The sequence below is a fragment of the Ornithorhynchus anatinus genome, chromosome X5 (assembly GCF_004115215.2).
Source record: "Ornithorhynchus anatinus isolate Pmale09 chromosome X5, mOrnAna1.pri.v4, whole genome shotgun sequence".
Lineage (NCBI taxonomy): Eukaryota > Metazoa > Chordata > Mammalia > Monotremata > Ornithorhynchidae > Ornithorhynchus > Ornithorhynchus anatinus.
The window spans coordinates 34673439-34693939 of record NC_041753.1 but is presented as its reverse complement, the minus strand read 5'-3'; the positions used below and the strand labels follow the sequence as shown (position 1 = coordinate 34693939).

At 40.9% G+C, this 20501-nt stretch overlaps 1 long non-coding RNA gene and 1 other non-coding gene across 2 annotated transcripts in view; one reads left to right on the top strand and one right to left on the bottom strand.

Annotated features, from left to right (window-relative positions):
• Window positions 1–10827: 10827 nt before the first annotated feature.
• On the bottom strand, window positions 10828–10965 carry LOC114808323. The gene has a single exon (XR_003756169.1). It is a non-coding gene; the product is annotated as a small nucleolar RNA SNORA7 (small nucleolar RNA).
• An 8763-nt stretch (window positions 10966–19728) lies between these two features.
• The window catches only part of LOC120638171, a 30917-nt gene continuing 30144 nt past the window's right edge, over window positions 19729–20501 (top strand). Inside the window, exon 1 of the long non-coding RNA XR_005659677.1 lies at window positions 19729–19999. This is a non-coding gene — a long non-coding RNA (uncharacterized LOC120638171). The remainder of the gene's footprint in view (window positions 20000–20501) is intronic.

Sequence of the window (20501 nt, the reverse complement as noted above, 5' to 3'; positions counted from 1 at the left end):
CAGAACCTGTTCTGGAGAGTGGGTATCTTCGGGGAAAACACTGGGTCCTCTTAGTTCTAGGAAGGGTACAGACAACGAGGCCTGCAACAAGTAGGTTCCTAGTCACAGCAGAAACTTTGGAGCAATTAGAGAGCCCTGAAGCTGCATCATAGCTGAGGTGAATGGAACTGTTGAGGATTACACATCAACTCCCCAATCCTCAACTCCCATGCTATCATAACTTACATAAAGTCTTTATGAACCCATTTGCGCACAGAGATAATAGAGTCCCCCATCAGAAATGACAGATGAGCCTCAGTCTGGAGACTTCAGGACAAAGAACATGCACAGGGGAATTGATTATAATGCTAGTGGTTTAAGCAGTGCCACTCACACTCTCATTTTTTATGGTATTTTTAAGTGCTTACTATGGGCAGGATTAGAACCCAGATCCTTCTGACTCCTAAGCCCATGCTCTATCTACTAGGCAACACAGCTTCTCATTCCTGCCACTAATGTTCCCACTGGGGTACAGAGTGCAACAAGCAAGTAAGCAGGCAAGGGTACAGCTTGTTGTAAAGTACAAGTGGAGTCTTCATTTATGTAATGTAGCCACAGGCTGAATGAGGCCTAGAATCCAGGTCTCCTGATTCCCAGAGCAGCTATGGGCCAATGGCAAGTTTCTTTTACACACAGAGAAAGGATTTTGCTGTCAGTGGTGTCATTTTCAAAAGCCAAGGGCAGTCCCATAGCTGGCACCTGTTGATAAATATTACATTATCAGGCATTTTATCAACTAGAGAGTTCTAGTAGCCAGAATTTCTGACATTTTCCCAGTGCAAGAGCAATCTTAGCAAATTGATTCCTTGTGGAGATTACCCCCATCCAGCAAGAGGCATTACAATAAGTATTATATAATTGAGGCTCGGTGTGCGCGCGCGCACACACACACACACACACACACACACACACACACACACACACACGCACTGCCCTCGGGCATTCTGCATAATCACTCCCTGGGGAGATTTATTTAAGACCAGGTTGTCAAGCAATCAGGTGAACTTGCTAATAGGACTGGCTAACAACTTGTCTTTCAACAAAAGCTTCAGGACCTGATTGGGGAACTAGACATCCAGAAGCTTGTTTCCGCCAAATATTTGAACTTCACTTGGCTAAGTTAAGAACTGAACTTCTCAGAGTCCCTCCCAAACTATTCCCTCCCCCAACTTCCCTAGCACTGTACACAACTCCATCCTCCCTGTCTCATGCAGCAAACCTGATGATATCTGTGATTCATCTCTCTCCAACCCACACATTAAATCAATTACTAAAACTTGTCAATTCTACTTTCCTAACAACACCAGAATTCATCCTTCCTCTCAATCCAAATGGCTACCATGCTAGTCCAAGCACTTGTTTCATCATGACTCAATCAATACATGGAACTTATTGAGCTAAAACCATGTGCAATGCATTGTACTGTTTTGGGGAGAGAAAAATACAAATAGATTTGGTAGACATGATGCCTTATCATAAGAAGCTTACAGTCTAGCAGGGGAGACAGATATTAAAATGAATTACAGATATGGGAAATGGAGAGTATAAAAATACATACATATGTCTTGTGAGGCTTGGATGAATATCAAGTGCTTAGGAGATACAGCTAAAAGTGCATAAGTGATGCAGAGGGGAGGAAAAATAGGGGAAAAACTTGCTGTGGGCAGGGAACATGTCTAACCTATATTGTACTCCCCCAAGTGTTTAGTACAGTGCTCTGCTCATGGTAAGTGCTCAATGAATATGATTGATTGACTGATTGAAAAGAGCATCTAGTTAGAGAAGTGATGGGGTCAGATGTGCAGGTGGAGGGGATGGATTTTTGAGAGAAGGCAGGAGATCTCTTGAGACACTGCTGGGAAAAATGAGTTGAAGAAGGGGCAGGAAGAAGGAGGAACTGGAGAGGAGCATGGGTGATTTTAAGGAAATTATGCCTGATAGTTTCAATTTTCTCAATACTAATAATAATTATGGTATTTGTTAAGTGTTGACAATGTACCAAGCACTGTTCTAAGCACTGGGGTAGATACAAGGCAATCTGGTTTTATACAGTCCCTGTCCCACATGGGGCTCACAGTCTCAATCCCCATTTCACAGATTAGGTAACTGAGGCACAGAGAAGTTAAATGACCTGCCCAGTGTTACACTGCAGGCAAGTTATGGAGTCAGGATTACAATCCAGGTCCTCTGACTTGTAGGTTCCCCAAGGTCAAGCTGCTTCCCTAGCCAAAGAAACTGTAAATGCACACAAATACATGGCAAATATATAATCACAAACTCAGATGAATGTCCCTATATATCAGTCTCATTCAAGATGAACAATATTCATTCTAGTCTTCCGTGTCACCTTTGGGAAAAAGAACTAACTTCAGCTTGTTTTTAGCTCAATTTGTACATGAAAGGAACATATATTATTCTATTTTTTGACAATTTAAAGAGATTACTGTTTGATTTTAATATAGTGGAAGAGAAGGCAACTTCCATTGTGTGATCTCATCTGGGTATGAGCAGCATTGACCATTCTGCAAGACCTTACAGATTCTAAATGTGGTAGAAAACACAAAGTTGCATCCTTGTGCAGGTTTTAATCATCTTTTTAATCACCTTCAACATCCACCAGACTTTTTTTATTATTCCAAAAGTACTGCCATTTTTAGCATGGCCCCAAGAGGTAGGTACAATACACAAGATGCTTGGCACCATGATTCCTTTCTACTGATGGTCTTCAATTTAATGATTGGAGAAGCAGCGTGGCTCAGTGGAAAGAGCATGGGCTTTGGAGTCAGGGCTCATGAGTTCGAATCCCAGCTCTGCCACTTGTCGGCTGTGTGACGGTGGGCAAGTCACTTAACTTCTCTGGGCCTCACTTCCCTCATCTGTAAAATGGGGATTAAGACTGTGAGCCCCACGTGGGACAACCTGATTCCCCTATGTCTACCCCAGCGCTTAGAACAGTGCTCGGCACATAGTAAGCGCTTAACAAATACCAACATTATTATTATTATGATGCCACTGCCTGGCTTGACTGAGATCAAATGGGGTTTTCTCCTCTCCCCTCCAATTTATTCAATAGCACACCACCACAGGGGTAATGAAGTCCTAAAGATTTTTCTAGCAATTCCTGAAATCAAAACAGCACAGGAAAGAACTTAAAAATATATTCAAAGAGTACATTGTATTAGAAGATGATGAAATTGCAGAATAGCCAACTCTCATAAAGCCACAAATAATATAGTACTTATTAAGCACTTACCATGTGCCAAGCACTATGCCAGGCACCAAGGTAGATACATGATCATTAGATCAGACGCAGTCCCTGTCCTAAATGGGGCTTACAGTCTAGGAAGAGGGAGAATATGTATTTCATCCCCATTTTACAGATGAGGAAACTAAGGCACAGAGCATTTAAGTGACTTGCCTAAACTCATACAGCAGGAGAGTGGCAGATCCAGGATTACAACCCAGCTCTCCTGTGCTCTATCCACTAGGCAATGCTGCTTCACTAAAGAAGCACAGAGTACTATGTGTGTGTGTGTAGGATATTTCAAGTAAGTATAAAGTTGTTTCTGTTACACAGTCTGTGAAGAGCGACAAATGGGAAACAGTTTGGAGTTCAGGTAGTTTAATGTGTGTGTCCTAATGGATTTTGATTTAGACTAAATCCTCCCTAAGTATCTTGATAATCCAAGTCTAAATAATCGATTGCTTTTGATTTCACTTCCTTTCTACCAACATTTGGTTATTCTCCTAGTTACTTGGTCTCACCATTTGAGCCAAAATCAATAAAGGAGTTATTCATCCATTGGATTCTGTAGTAGTAGAATGTTTTGCTGTAAACTAAATTTAAGATCCTCTAGAATGTCATTTGCTCAATGTGGAATTTTAATGCCTGCAACAAATTCTAGAAAATTGTATAATACTTTGTGTATACTTAAAAAGAAATTGTTTCTGAGACTGAAATATTTTTGTGGAAGATGAGTTATTTAACATGATAAAAGCATGATTTACTTTTGTCTCCATAGAGCATGGTGGAAATTATTTAGTTGTATGAGATGATAATGAAAAATCAATTCACAAGGACTATTTCCTTCAGCCAAATTTCATTAGAGAATTGACTTGTTAAATATGAACCTATATGGCACTCAGCTGTTTTACCTCTCAACTTGAATTTTAGTCATTCAGTGTATATCTACAAATAGATCCTGAAGGCTCACACAGATACTATAGCTTCCCTCCAGGAGCTTTAAGTTGAGGGTGAGGGTGGGAGGATGAGGTAAAGATCATTGATTGTGCTGACTGGTTGAAGAGTAATAATAATGTTGGTATTTGTTAAGTGCTTACTATGTGCAGAGCACTGTTCTAAGCGCTGGGGTAGACACAGGGGAATTAGGTTGTCCCACATGGGGCTCACAGTCTTAATCCCCATTTTACAGATGAGGCAACTGCGGCACAGAGAAGTTAAGTGACTTGCCCACAGTCACACAGCTGACAAGTGGCAGAGCTGGGATTCGAACCCGTGACCTTTGACTCCAAAGCCCGTGCTCTTTCCATAGATTCGGTTAATTAGGTAAAGCTTTCTGGAAAGGTATGTCTTGACTTGTGATTTAAGGGAAGAAGAACAGAAAGTATGCAAAGTGGACACTTCAGATTAGACTCAGGTTGGGGGAAGAACACCTTACTCTAAGGGACCATAATGTTTATCATGGCTTTAAATAGGAAAAAAAAATGGTGTTTTCTACAAATCATCATTATTTTGGCAATTTGCTAACCATCTCAAGTATTTGAAATTTTAAACATTTTTATTTTATGTACACACACTCCTAAAACTGACAAGCTGCAACTGAGGTTTCTAAATATAACCATTAAACTGATATCTCCTGGATAATTAAATATAAAAAAATTGAAACATGCAAATAGCAGAATTTTGCTCAAGAATTGCTACCTTCCTTAAATCATTAGAAAGCATCACATATGTTTCCAAATTCAACATGCATATCTCAATCTCCATAGCATATCTTTTTAAATGATTCTTTCTGGATAATTTTGTCTTTTATACACTAAGCAATTTCTATATTAAGACTGATATTTTATATCATGAGATTATAACATATTTTTAAAGGTTAAAAAATTAAATGATTGACTATCTCAACATTTTCATTTTATAAATCCAAAATGTAGATTTCTCAGATTCAACAGTGATCTTTGTGATGCTAAATGGTATTTTCTTTCTGCTTTTTCAAAACAGTAAAAAAAAATTAAGTGGAGGGGGGAATTGTGTGGCACACACAAGTGAGCACAATTAAGTAAACTCTTATTGTTGTCTACTGAATAGACTTGTCACATTACCATTCACAGTTTTGTCTAGTGACAGTGGAATATCAAAAAGATACTGAATAATATAGCAAAAAATCTATTGTGCCACTGAGATCTAATCTTTGAATATAATTGCCTTATTAAAAGATTTGCAAGCTTACTTTTTCTGTGATTCTAAAATAAGCCAAGAAAAGCCATACTGTAAAACTGCAGCCGCCATCCTTATGATGTAACAAAGTAACGTAACTCAAACTGAAAATTAAAACTGTAGTTCTCTAACAATTGCATAGATATTTCCAGTCCAGCAATTATCCTTTGTGGAATGAATGGCATTTGGTAGACTTTTCTGAATTTAGCTTGGAGTGCCTGAGGATCTGCTTATGTAAATATGGATATCCCATTTAGATTGTAATTTATGTTATATGGCATCACATCTAGCTCTCCTTAGTACCTGTTCTTTATAGTTAATAGATTCAGCAGAGATTCCTTTGTCCTTTCTCTCCCCCTCAACCAGTTTGCTGTAAGGCTTCCTAGAGGGAAAACAGTTCCATGATTCAGTGCAAGGGAAAATGTAATTGAGTGATGCTGTTGCCAGTACTTGTTACAAATTGTCAGCTTTAGTAAATAATATAAGTGCATGAAAAATGTCATTGTTACTTTTAGCCTATTGCTTTTTTATTTATTGTCATGGGTTGCTTTTTCACTGTGAAGGAGATAGGGGATTGCTAGCCTTAATAGTCAAAATGGTTGCTTTTGCCCACAGATAATATAATATGAGCTTCCCTGTAATGACTGTGGTATTTGTTAAGTGCTTACTATGTGCCAAGCACTGTGGTAACTACAAGATGAAGAGGTCAGACATGGTCCCTGTCCCACATGGGGATCACAGTCTTAAGTAGGAGGGAGAACAGGTATTTCATCCCCATTTCTCAGGTGATAAAACTGAGGCATAGAGAAGTTAAGTGGCTTGTTCAAGGTCACTCAGCAAAAAAGTGGTGGAGCTGGCATTAGAACCCAGGTTCTCTGATTCTCAGAGCCATACTCTTCCCACTTGACCAGGCTGCTCAATAAAGAAGCGTTAATTCACCTCAGTCTTAGGTTGAGCACACTACTCTTTTCAGAGACCAAATTAATATCCAATTTCATTGTTCTGCAATTTCTAAGTGTCAACAAATACCTTCTGTCTTAAGGGGGATTGTGAAATCTTTAGAGTTTCATCCGGCTTTTAGTACCATACAAGTCAAAGGGATCATTCTGCTACTGAATTCAGGATACCCTCGCTCAGTATTAAATAGCTACAGTTTCCCTTTTCAGATCATTGATTTAATAGTAATCTGGCCATGGAACATACGACTACAACTTTAACCAAATATCATTTTAAAATAACTCTATATAAAGTCTTGCCATTTGATTGACCATCATCCTGATTTATTTATTGAGTGTCAACAATGACCTCTATCTACCCATTTGGGTCCAAATGTAAAGTTCTTGAAACTTCAAATCTTTTGTACCCAATCCAAGACAGATTTATACCCAAGGATTTGAATATACAATTGTAATTTTATCCTTTGCAACAGGAGCAAAGGTACCCCTGGCTACACATTTGCATTTCTGAGTTTGACTAGACTATGCTGGAATAGAAAGAATATTATCAGATTGCAAAGCAGTGGTCCACACTAGGATTTTTTCAAGGGCTATGTCCAGGTATATTGATAGTTCCGAGGGCTGGAGTAATATTTACATAGCTGCCTACACATTACTGCCTCTACATTAATTCCTACACATAGGATGTCCATAATGAGGAAGGGAACATTTGCTTTGGCACATGAATGCTTTTATAACCCACAGTCACTTTAAGGCATGTTTTGAAAGAAATTTAGATGTCTAAATAAATATTCACTGTCTGCATGTATTTATAAACTATATTTAATAAATATTATTTCCTGAGCACCTACTGTAAGCACTGCACTAAGCACTTGGGAAAGTATGATCAAGAGCAAAGATATGGCCCCTACCTTCAAGGAGTTTACAATCTAATAGGGTAGATAGAAACAAAATATTTTTAAAGTACAGCTTTCTCTAGTAAAAATGCTCTTCTTTTAGCACTTCATGATAGTGCAATTGAATTTTAATACTGGAATTTCTGTCTCGTTTTGAGATAATGGTGCAAAGTTTACCTTGGCTTAAGGACCTCCCTTCCTCTTCCCTTCAACCTTTTGAAATGTTTTGACTGACTAGAATAGAGTGATTGAGCTTTGGATAAATAATAGATCTATTTGTTACAGAGAATGACAGGCTCTCCAGTGTGTTAGCACAGGTGTCTTTTGCTGAATAGGATGCAAAAGATAATTCTTTGAAATTTAAGTATTTATATATGAAAATCTAATTCAAAATATTTAATTACTGATCATATTTACGTTGCTATTTCATCAAGTAATAATTGTGTGTTTTAGTCACTATTTCTTAGTATTGATATCATCATCCTCCTTTCTGATCTCCCATCCTCCTGTCTCTCCTCGCTTCAGTCTATACTTCACTCTGCTGCCCAGATTATCTTTCTACAGAAATGCATAGGGCATGCCACTCCCCTCCTCAAAAACCTCCAGTGGTTGCCTATTAACCTTCTCATGAAGCAAGAACTCCTCACTATGGGCTTCAAAGCTCTCCATCACTTTACCCCTTCCTACCTCATCTCCCTTCTCTCCTTCTACAGCCCACCCTGTACACTCCGCTCCTCTACCACTAACCTCCTCACAGTGCCTCGTTCTCGCCTGTCCCACCGTCGACCCCTGGCCCACGTCCAACCTCTGGCCTGGAATGCCCTCCCTCCTCACATCCGCCAAACTAGCTCTCCTCCCCTCTTCAAAGCCCTACTGAGAGCCCATCTTCTCCAGGAGGCCCTCCCAAACTGAGCCCCCCTTTTTCCTCTACTCCTCCTCCCCTCCCCATCGCCCCTACTCCCTCCCTCTTCTCTACCCCCTTTCCCTCCCGAGAGCACTTGTGTATACTTGTACATATTTATTACTCTATTTTATTAATGATGTGTATATATCTATAATTCTATTTATCTATTTTGATGGTATTGATGCCTATCTACTTGTTTTGTTTTGTTGTCTGTCTCCCCCTTCTAGACTGTGAGCCCATTGTTGGGTAGGGATTGTCACTATTTGTTGCCGAATTGTACTTTTCAAGTGCTTAATACAGTGCTATGCACACAGTAAGTGCTCAATAAATATGACTGAATGAATGAATGCATTTGGGGCAGTTATTTGGCTCTTGAGAACACACTGATGCACTTTACATTATTTACTTTAAGAAAGTAGAATTTCATTCAGTACTCTTTCACTTAAGACTTTTTCTTGGAACCAATTTAGAGCACTAACCAGGGTATCCTTGTAGTGAGAGGAGTAGAAGTTAAAACACAAATTTGATAATAGCAAGAATGAAGAAAGATGTATAGGTGAATTAATAACTAGAGTATAGATAAGCCCCTCTTTTCCTCATTTCCCCCTCCCTTCTGCATCACTTTGACTCATTCCCTTTGCCCTCCTCCCCTGCCCCACAGCATTTATGTATATAGGTATATACCTATAATTCTATTTATTTATACTGATGCCTGTTTACTTGTTTTGATGTGTGCATATATCTGTAATTCTATTTGTATTGATGCCTGTTAACTTGTTTTGATGTCTATCTCCCCCTTTCTAGACTGTAAGGCTGGTGTGGGCAGGGACTGTCTCTCTTTATTGCTGAATTGTACTTTCCAAGCACTTAGTACAGTGCTCTGCACACAGTAAGTTCTTAATACATATGATTGAATGAATAAATACACGCCAAGGATACAGCCTTCACTATTTGCTGACATATCTCATTTTATGTAAGATCAGTCCAGACATTTCATCTGATTGCCAAATATGTCAATTATCCCCTGGCCCAACTTCATTGCCCATCCACCCATCTTATTGCTTTCCAGTATTTTTTCACCTGTTACAACTTTAATCCTAGCAAGATCTGCTTGTGTGAGCTGCCACCATATCTCTTCCCACTTGTAGCCCCACCTCCCCCTTTAGCCAAAACCAGGTGGGGTGACAACAGAGGTAAAGACTTAGGGTCGACTACACACTCCCATCCTATCTCGGTTCATCCCTGCCCCCTTTCTTCAGCTTTATCTGGGGCCAGGTGAGTGGATGCTTCCCTGAGATAGTAGATGCATAGCTAGTAGAATAGGAGACGTAATATGAGAGCCTTGTGGGGGACAGTCCAGTTAAGGAATGGGGGGGGGGGCAGAGAAAGAGCTGAGGAGGCTGAGAGAAATAGTGAGAGAGAAAGTGGAGAACTAAATTGACTATTTCATTCTTACTGAAGGCAAAAGCATGAAATGAGCTAAGTTCAAATCTGGATGGTGTTTGAACTGGTTGATCATACTGATTTGGCCAGTGAGTCCACCAATTCAGCCAGTGTTTTCTTCAATATTTACTTTTCTGAATTATGTTTTTTTTAATTGGATCATCTTTTTGAACTAGTGTTTGAACTGGAAAAACATTTTATTACTTTAACATATACTTCTCAGTCATCATGGCCTTGATAGTTTCAAGGTATAATGGCCCTTTACTAGATGAGGCAGGGAGTGACTACAAATCTAACATGAATGGTCACATTCTCAAATAAAATATTTTTCACCTGAAATAGAATTTTTCATCCATCACTCTGATTTTTTCTTTCAAGATAAGATTTCAAGCAGGTGAATGCCCCCAAATAGTATCTTTGTTAAATAACAGTGACTTTGGTGTGGCTGTTTTTAACAGTATCTAAATTGTCAATATCACTATTTTCAATGTAAGTTAATGTGGCATCTATTACTACACTGTGCTATAATAGCCATCAAGCCATCAAAAGAGTTCGATATTGCTGCTTATATTTCACAGAGAAGCAATTAATTAGAATATGGTGAAAATTAAAAGCATTGACTATAACTTTAAAATATGTGACCTATTAGCAACTCAACACCTGGTTAAGACACTAGTTATTGGTTAAGTATTAAGGCCTCTGTCCTAGACCAGTCAGAATGCCTGAGCACTCTATTTCACAATATTTTATCCCTCCAATCTTCAACTTGCTTGCTTTTGCTCTTTGCTGTTTCTTTTCACCCCCTCATGACAGCCCTTAAAGACTGCATTCTAGATGGAGAAGGCAAAATAGGGCTGTGACACCTGGGGTGGGCCAGGGTTGGGGAGGGGATCTGTCTGTATCTGTCTTATGCTGTTGAGTTGTTTCTGACCCATAGCAACACCATGGAAACATCTTTCCCAGAATGCCCCGCCTCCATCAGCAATTGTTCTGGGAGTGTATCCATAGAGTTTTCCTGGTAAAAATATGGAAGTGGTTTACCATTGCCTCCTTCTGCGCAGTAAACCTGTAAACTCTCCACCCTTAACTCTTCTCATTTGCTGCTGCTGCCTGGCATGGGGGAGTTTGACTTGTAGCAGATTTCCTTTCACTCGCTAGCCACTGGCTAAACTAGGAATGGAATGAGCATGCCTCTGCTTGACTCTCCCTCCCATAGTTGAGACTGGTAGAGTACTGGAAACTCTCCAGGTGCAACCCTGAGAGGGATGGGGAGGGGATGCTACTTTGATATTTTTTCAACATCTTTGTTGAAATACTTGGGTAAATTCTGGGCCAATGGCAGTATAGACTAAGTCAGATTACCCTCATGCCCTACTTCTCTTCTGGTCCAGTCATTTTCCTCTTATTATCAATTACTCCCTCCTCCCTTTCTTCTCTTGCTGTTTTTTGTTGTTGTTGTTTTTTCCCAACCTGTCCTAGAACAGTCCAGAAAGGAAAATGACAAGAGCTGAGCACACCACATGCCATCATGGTCAAATGTAATCTTTGGGCAAAATGGGCCAGAGCCAACCCCACCAAGGGTTCACTGTACATTTTTGCTTGAATTGTGCCCTTTAGGACTGACTCAATACCCCCATTTCTCCCTGGTCCTTAATAATAATAAAATTGTGGTATTTATTAAGTACTTACTATGTGCTAAGCACTGGAGACAATCAGTTCAGACACAGTCCCTGTCCCATATGGGGCTCAAGCCCAAGTAGAAGGGAGAACTGGTATTGACACCCCATTTAACAGATGAGGAAACTGAGGCACAGAGAAGTTTAGTTACTTGCCCAAGGTCACACAGCAGGCAAGTGGCAGAGCCAGGATTAATACCCAGTCTGACTTCCAGACCCATGCTCTTTCCAATAGGCCACAGAGCTTCCTTGCTCTGAACACTCTCCTATGTCACAGGCCTGTCTAAAAAAAAAGAAAGAGCCAGAACTGTGGAAGAGAGGAAGGTGTGGAAGGTGCTGCAGGTGTGTGTGTGCTTGCATGTGTAAACATGCACTCTGGCAAGCAACTGGCTACTAATTTAGGTAGATTTACACTGCCCAGGGTCTTAAACAGAACCTATATGACATAGAGACTCCAAGTAGGATCTTAGGACTGTGAAAGTATGGAGTCAATTCTTTTTAATGAATTTTATTTCAAAAAATGATCATGCATCTAGAAACTGCCAGAATGTGTGTTTTCACTACATATTTTGACTAGAATGTTATTCTAGAAATAGGAAATGTTCTTCAGACATAATGAGCCTGTTGGGAATCAGGATGCCAGAGTGATGGAAAAAACAACCTGTGTACATGTCCACAGCATCAGAACCATGAGGACTGTAGAGTTTTTCTTAATGCGAGGGTCAACAAAAACACATCCACTGTGTTATGAATCAATCAATCATTGGTATTTATTTAGTGTTTACAGTGTCCAGGGCATTGTCCTAAGCACGTGAAAAAGTACAACAGAGTTGGAGTACATGTTCCCTGCCCAAGAAGAGGTTGTTGTCTAGAGGGGGAGACAGTATAGAATTGTAAAACTGGGTGCACAGCCAATTCAAACTGCAAAATGCAAATGTTTGGCTGTTCCATTTTCTGGCTTGAAACTTTGCCCTGCTGTCTTCAGTTCTGGCCCTGCACTCCCTTACTTCCTTGGGTTCAATTGAGTTATTCAGTTTTCTGGGTTTTGCCCAAACCAGAATGGTATCTTTTAATGATCAAATTAAGAGCATTGCTATATAGCTTTCTTAAGAGTTTTTTCTTTTTTGTAATGTTTACATGTTTGGTTTGTGAGGTACCAATTAAAGTATCTAAATCAACAATGGTTAGGATTCTGGAAATTGTTAGTCTCTCCTTTCTAATAAATCCATTTTTGCTTTCTCTTTGGAGAGTTTGTGTTTTTAGGGTGTCTTGTAAACCCAACATCAATTTTGACATCCAACCTTGACTCCCAAAATGCCACTTGGATAATTTTATTCATTCTATCTCTGAGAATCCTAAAACACCAAATTTGACAATCCACCAAATAGAGACAATGGATCGTATAGATTACTGGTAATTAAAATCCTTTGATAATCTAAAACCTCATTTCACACTCCTCAACCAGACCTGTAAAAAAAAAAACACCCTATCAAAATGTACTGATTTGAATTTCACCTTTTCCTTCTCCCTAGCATACTCTGGTGGAGGTGCTAAAGCCCAGTAAAATCATCAAAAGACAGAATGCAGGAGTGCAGAAAGATAAGCAAAAGACCTGGATAATCAGATCCAAATTACTCAAAATCTGGCTGTAGTCGCTAGGAAAAAAATAAATTGATGGGTAATGTTTATGTTATTCCCTTTGGATGGAATGCTCCCATTTCATCTTCACAGCATCACATCCCTCGCCTCTTTTGTGACTAAGATTAAAAACTCATCTCCTAAATGAGTCTCAAATTAACCCTGCTTGACTATGAGCATTCCAGTCATTTCCACTACTCCCCAAAACACTTATTGATCTTAACCTCATATGTATGCTTCTATCCTCATGCAATTTTTGAATGTTCCCTGGTCCATTAAACTTATTTCTCATGAGAGATTATAAACTCCTTGAGGACAACTGTGCTTTGCTTTTCCTCATTTAACTTCCTTATTGTCTAAAACAGCACTGTGCCCACAGTGATTGCTCAGTAAATATTGGTGAATGGATGAATGACCCCTGTTTATACTTAAACTTCAGTTGAAAGGATTAATCGGGTGACAGTACAGCTAAACCTTGGTGAGCACTCTTAATTGGTTCCATGAAAATGGAATGTTAAATGAAAGAGAGATAAATGAAGTATTGTTTCCCAAGGGAAACTATGTAATGTTCATTAATGTGTTCCCCAGATCCAAAACATTAACCAAAACAATATAAATGTATAGTAAGAAGCACAAGTGTGTTACATGGTCAAATATCACAACTCCTCCAAGAGGCTTTCCCTGATTTAACTTCTAATTTCTCCAGATTATATATCCCCACCTGCCACTTCAGCACATTTGCACCAACTATGCATGGACTTGAGTATTCACAACCACCTGTAGCATTTCTGTACCTATCAACAATCTATTATCTGAATACTAATTCATGTACTCTATTGTACTCTTCCAAGGGGGTTTAAGAGGGGAGTGACTTGCCCACAGTCACACAGCTGACAAGGGGCAGAGCTGGGATACAAACCCATGACCTCTGACTCCCAAGCCCGGGCTCTTTCCACTAAGCCACGCTGCTTCTCTGAGCAAAGACTGGGTCTGATTATCTGGTATTTACCTCAGAGTTTAGTACAGTGCTTGGTACACAGTAAGTGCTTAACAAATTCGGCAGTTACAATTATTATAGTTGCCCTGAAGGTAAATGGAGATGTGAGATTGTGTTAGGTGAGACAGGTATATTGGGGAATCATATGTGGTGGTTAGTTGAAGTCATAGTAGCAGATGAGCTCCCCAATGAAGTGAGTTTGAGTGAATGAGATGAGAGAACCCAGAACTGAGCCCTGAGAGACATCCACCATTAGGGGGTAGGAGGCAGAGAAAGAGAAAGTGAATGACTGAGAAAGAGTAGCCAGAGAGATAAGAAGATACCAAGAGGAGAGCTGGGCTAGTAAAACCAAGATTGGGCAATCTGTCTAGGGGATAATAATAATTATGGTATTTGTTAAGCACTAACTGTGTGCCAGGCACTCTACTAAGTGCTGGGGTGGATACATGTCAAGTGGGAGGGACACAATCCCTCCCTGTCCCTGTCCCATGTGGGGCTCATAGTCTCAATCCCCATTTTACAGATGAGGTAACCGAGGCATAGAGAAGTGAAGTGATTTGCTCCAGGACACACAGCAGACAAGTGGCGGAGATTAGAACCCATGACCTTTTGACTCCCAGGCCCGTGCTCTATCCACTACACCATGCTACTTCTCAGTGGTCTAGAATAAAAGGCAGCCATGAGGTTGAGGAGATTAGGATAGAGTCCATTAGACTTGACAAGGAGGAGGTCATTGGTGACCTTGAGGAAATTGGTCTCAATGGAGTGAAGGGGAGGGTCAAGAAAGGAGTTGGATGGGAGGAAATGGAGGCAGTGGATGTATACAACCTATTCTACTAGGATGCTGAGCCAAGCCCAGCAGTGTGGTAGGAACCCAACCTGAGTGACAGGAGGAGTAGCTACATAAGGAATCAGGAGTAAAAGATGGAGGTGGTAGTTGGAAAGTTCAGTGGAATCCAGGAAAGGCTCTTTTAGAATAGGCAAGATACGAGCATGTCTGCAAACAGAGGGGAAAGAGCCATCAGAGAATGAGCAAATGAGAATGTCTGTCAGGGAAGTAAGAAAAATGATGCAATTGCTTTTAGAAAGTGAGTATGGCTGGAGTTAGAGACACTGATGGGTGGGGAAGAGAAGCAGTGTGGCTTAGTGGCAAGAGCATGGGCTTGGGAGACAGAGGACATAGGTTCTAATCCCGGCTTTGCCACTTGTCTGCTGTGTGACCTTGGGCAAGCCACTTAACTTCTCTGTGCCTCAGTGACCTCATCTGTAAAATAGAGATTAAGACTGTGAGCCCCACGTGAGACAAACTGATTGCCCTGTATCTACCCCAGCATTTAGAACAGTGATTGGCACATAGTAAACACTGAACAAATACCACAATTATCATTATTATTAATTTGAAAGCAGAAGGGAGATAGATCTCCATGAGAGAACAGAAGTTGGGGTAGGAGAAGAGGAAGTTGTGGCTCAGTGGAAAGAGCACGGGCTTTGGACTCAGAGGTCATGGGTTCGAATCCCGCTCTGCCACTTGTCAGCTGTATGACTGTGGGCAAGTCACTTCACTTCTCGGTGCCTCAGTTCCCTCATCTGTAAAATGGGAATGAAGACTGTGAGCCCCACGTGGGACAACCTGATTCCCCTGTGTCTACCCCAGCGCTTAGAACAGTGCTCTGCACATAGTAAGCGCTTAATAAATACCAACATTATTGTGGAAATGACAGAGAGATTGGGGAACTCATGCCTTATGGTTTTAATTTTGTCAACAAAGTAGTAAGATCATCAAGAGCAAGCAAGTGGGAGGTGAGAGCACTGAGGGCTTCAGGAAGGAGTTAAAGGTCTGGAAAATATGGTGGGGACCATTAATATAGGAGTCATTGAGGAAAGAGAAGGGATGTTGTTGAGAGGGAGAGCAGGAAGACTTAAAGCAAGTAAAGATGAATTTGAAGTTGTTAGAGTTGGCCTTGCATCTAAATTTCTTACAACAGCACTCTGCAGCATGAGTACAGGAACAGAGGAAGCATATTATAGAAGTAATCCTGAGTTGGGGGCTGGCAATATGAGATCAACAGAGGAACAGGGGTGCAAAGGAGTTGAGTTAGGTTGAGGGGGCAGTGTTGAGGCACGGATCTATGAGTGAAAAGAGAGATGTTTGATTAGGGAGCCCAAATGGGGCAGGGTGGCCTAGGATAAGCAAAGAAAATACAGAGCTGTGGTGCACTCTCCCAGGGTTGAGGACAGTGCTCTGCACACAGTAAGTACTCAATAAATACCACTGATTGCTATGAAATTGGTTCCATATCTGTCAGGTTCATATGCTCTAAGTGCTTTTCTGAGTGAGGAATGTTCTCATTCTCATGTAGATTCCTGACCTTCCATGTAAGGATGGTTATTTTCTTAGTGTTATGCCTTGAATGAAGTTAAGGGACTCCAGTTTGGTTTGGATGAATCAGGCATTTTTAGGAATACTTCTTATACTTCTTTTCCTCAGTTGGAGTGAGCAGTGCATTCTAAATAGAGTGGCTCAGACACCGAAGGTACTGCTCCTTCAGTAACTAAATGGCCAATATCCTGAATCCTCTACTAGAGTATAACTTTTGTTTAGGATATGGTATGGTAGAAGGCATCCCAAATCATCAGAACTTTGGCTACAGTTTTGTTTTGTTCAGAAGTGGTAATGGGTTGCACTGAAACATCCCCACTTTCTCACCTAGGGTCTCATCACCAACACCATGCACTGCAAAATGGTTGGTTGGGCTAAAGTTGCATCCTGTAGCCATAGAACCGAGTGTCTCCGCGGGTCCTTGCTAGCAGAAGTCCCTTCTGCACCCTGTCCTATTTATGCACTGTGATTGAGTGAGCTACCCACATCCACTGTAAAGAGTGTGGTGTTTTCTCTGGGAAACCAGGAATGGTCTGTGGTCATAGAGAACAAGCTGGGGCAGTGAGCCTGACTACCAACTCTTATGAACTGTACTCTCCTAAGCACTTAAATAAAGTGTTCTTCACATAGTGCACAGTAAATAAATACCATCTCTTGACACATTCCCTCTCCTCAACAGTAGACCCTACTATATCCTCATCCAATTTAGATAGCATCATCGAATAAAACATTCACATCCCCTGTAGAAAACATATGCGATCAGAAGGAATACAGTGTGGAAGTGGCTGTTCTAAATGATAAAGGAGTAGGAAAGAAAAAATAAAACTCCCACTCCATACCACGTTAGCCAGGAAGCAGAGTCAGAGGATCCACACTTCCCCAGAGGCCTCCGTTTCTTAGTCAGTATACTTAAGTCAATCTTGACCTTTGAGTCCATCCTCCTGTGATGAAAATGCCACAGAACCAATTCCATTCTTCTTTCTGTCAGCATTCCAGTATCAGTTTTTTTAGTTTTGTCTGCATGTGTGAGAGAAAAAGGATGATAGGGAGGAATCATCTTTGTACCTGTTAGCAATCATCATATCCACCACTCATGCAGTATGCATATCGGCACAGCAGGGGTGAGGGGAAGAATAGAGACCCACGAGTCACTGCCATTGCTACCCAAAGCCATTAGAGACTAGGAAGTTGAACCAAGCCAGACAGCATGGTGGGGTTGCAACCTGGGGGACAGGAGGAGCAGTTACATAAAGAGTCAAGAGTAGAAGGAAATGAGACCAAGACTGGGACTGGAGGAGAGGAGAGGGGCCATGGTGAAGAGGGCTGAGGACAGCAAGACCCTTGAAACAGGCAATGAAAAGGGGAACAATAGGCCAGGGACACTGAGCTGCAGAGACAGAGCCCAGCTTGGAGGGAAAGGCAGGAGCAGGAGGCAGCAGGTCATAAAAGGAAATTGAGAGCAGAAGATGATGTTGAAGGGAGAGCGAAAGTTGAGAGTCAGGAGTGGGGTCTGGGCAAAAGAGAAAGGAAAAATGGAAGGCAATAAGTGGAAGAACTTATGGAAGAAAGGTGGAGGAGAAAGGAAAGAACTAGGTGACCTTGGGCAAGTCACTTAACCTCTCTGTGCCTCAGTTTCCTCATCTGTAAAATGAAAATTAAATACCTGTTCACTCATCACCTTACACCATGAGCCCCATGTGGGATAGGGACTGTGTGCAACGTGATCATCTTCTATCTACTCAGTCACTTAATACAGTGCTTGGCACAAAGTAAGCACTTAATAAATGCCAGAATCATCATTATTGTTGAGAGGAGCACCTCAGAAGGGTAGAGAAAAAGAGAGAAATCCCGGCAAATACTGTAAAATATAGGAAGAAAGCCAAACAAAGAAATAGAATACAAATGCATAGAGAGGCAAACAGGAGAGAGAAACAGACAAACATCATTAGTTAATTGGCAAGACTGAGGCTTTTAAAAATAACTGCAATGTGATAAACTTGACCCACGGTTGGGTAAGGTGGTGTTTCCTTACTCATCTTTCCCATTCCTTGCCCACGCCCCACAAGCCGGCAGTGACAAATAGGATCTGGAGATAATGCAAAGGAAAACACCTAGGCTCTACAATAGGGGAGTAACAATTGTTTTAGAAAAAAAAAAACCTGTGGTCTGACAATTTTAAGATATCATCTTATAATTCATGTTTTAGAATCATTACCACACCCTCCCGCTATCACAAAGCAGTTTGGGCTGGAGGTAACCGTGGCAAGAGGCAGTTATAGTGCTTCAGAAAACGTGCTTTCCAACAACTCAAAAGCAGCAAGGGTGGAAAGCTACCAGGGGAAGCGAGTAAGATAATGAGCCTAGATTCTAGTGATAATTGCTATTAACAATGATACCCAGCAATTGCAAGACTTCTCCTCCAGAAGGGCATGACTCCCTTTATCCTTTTCTTCGTTGTAGTATATTTAAAGACTATTTTTCAATTTCTTTTTATGTCCCTTTCAACTTGCATCTAGATTCTTGCTTTGGCTTTTCTGATTTTACCCCTACTGACCTTTTCTTTGTATTTCTCTTTGGTATTCTGACAGAGTTCTACTTTCAGTGGCATTCCCATTTGTATTTCTGTGTTTTCCCTGTTCTTTGTTCCATCAGCTAAGTTTCCTCCTACTCTCTCCCATCATTTTTAAACATGGAGATAATTGTTTCATGTATCCTTAATATTGTTTCTTTATGGACCATTAAACTTTCTTGTAGCATCTTTTGCCACTTATCCTATACCTCCTTCATAAAGGCTCTTTCCTACTACTTTCCTAATCCTGTTGAATGCTCACTTCCCTTCTTTGGTGGGCAACTCTATTCTTTATTTCATTACTTTATGGCCACTGTTCAAAGTTGTCCTCTAACTTTAAATCTTCAGATAATTCAAGAAGGCAACCATCTTACTTAATCTCCTGCCCTATATGTACCCCAAAATGTCCTTTGTGGTACTTCTAAGTATGTCCAGCAGTCCAGATACAATCTAAAATATTGGGGCTTGGACTGACCTCAGTCAGATCTGGCTGGAGGAGAGGGATTCAAGAGAAAGGAAATTTGCTAAGTGGGGTGAGCATAAAAGAACCTGCCTTATTAGTGACTGTTTGTGATCTTGTGAACAACAAGGAAGAGACTGGCGAATGCACTGATGGACTCAACCTTAGACAGGTGGTTGTGGGCCAGTGGGGGTGGAGCATGGAGGGAGGCGTGGCCTTCTCACCCTGCTCTACCTGGTAACGGGCCTGGACCAATCAATGACTGCTACATAGAGCCACAGCTGTGACACCTAAGGTAGATAAAAGGTGCTCATTTTAAATTGTGAGGAGGTATATACAGAGGGTTTGCACAGAAGTAGTAGCACTGAGGCTTGTAGAGAAGTAGAGGGAATCACCTGCAGCAGAATCAACCAGCAGAAGCAGCAAGAGAGCGGCACTTGGCAACAGCAGAATGAAGAAACATTGGCAGAATGGCTTCCCTTGACCAGCAGGCTGGTATTGGACCCTTAGTTGTGTGTGTGCTGTTCCCTTGCACACTGGTAAAATTAAGAACTTTCCACAATAGTCTTGATGATGAGAGGTATGGCTTGACTTCTTACTTCATATCACTGAGTCTTCCCTGGTCCAGGAAAGTCCTGGGTGGTATGAGCTGGGGGCTTGTGAGAGTAAGAAATCATTCTAGTCTAGGCATGAGAAAACAGTCATTATTGTAGTATTTGTTAAGCACTTATGTGCCAAGTATTGTTTTAAGGGCATAGATACAAGATAATCAGGTTGTCCCACATGGGGCTCACAATCTTAATTCCCATTTTACAGATGAGGTAACTGAGGCATAGAGAAGTTGTGACTTGCACAAGATCACACAGCAAACAAGTGGCAGAGCCAATATTAGATTTATCTGACCTCTTATCTTACTTTGACTATGAGTCCCATGTGGGACAGACTGTCTGGCCTGGTTAGATTATATCTACCTCAGTGCTTAGATTAGTGCTGGACACATAGTAAATGCTTAACAAATATAATAATTGTCTGTGCCTGATACAGGGCTCTGCAAACAAAGGTCTGTAAATACCACTGGAGCT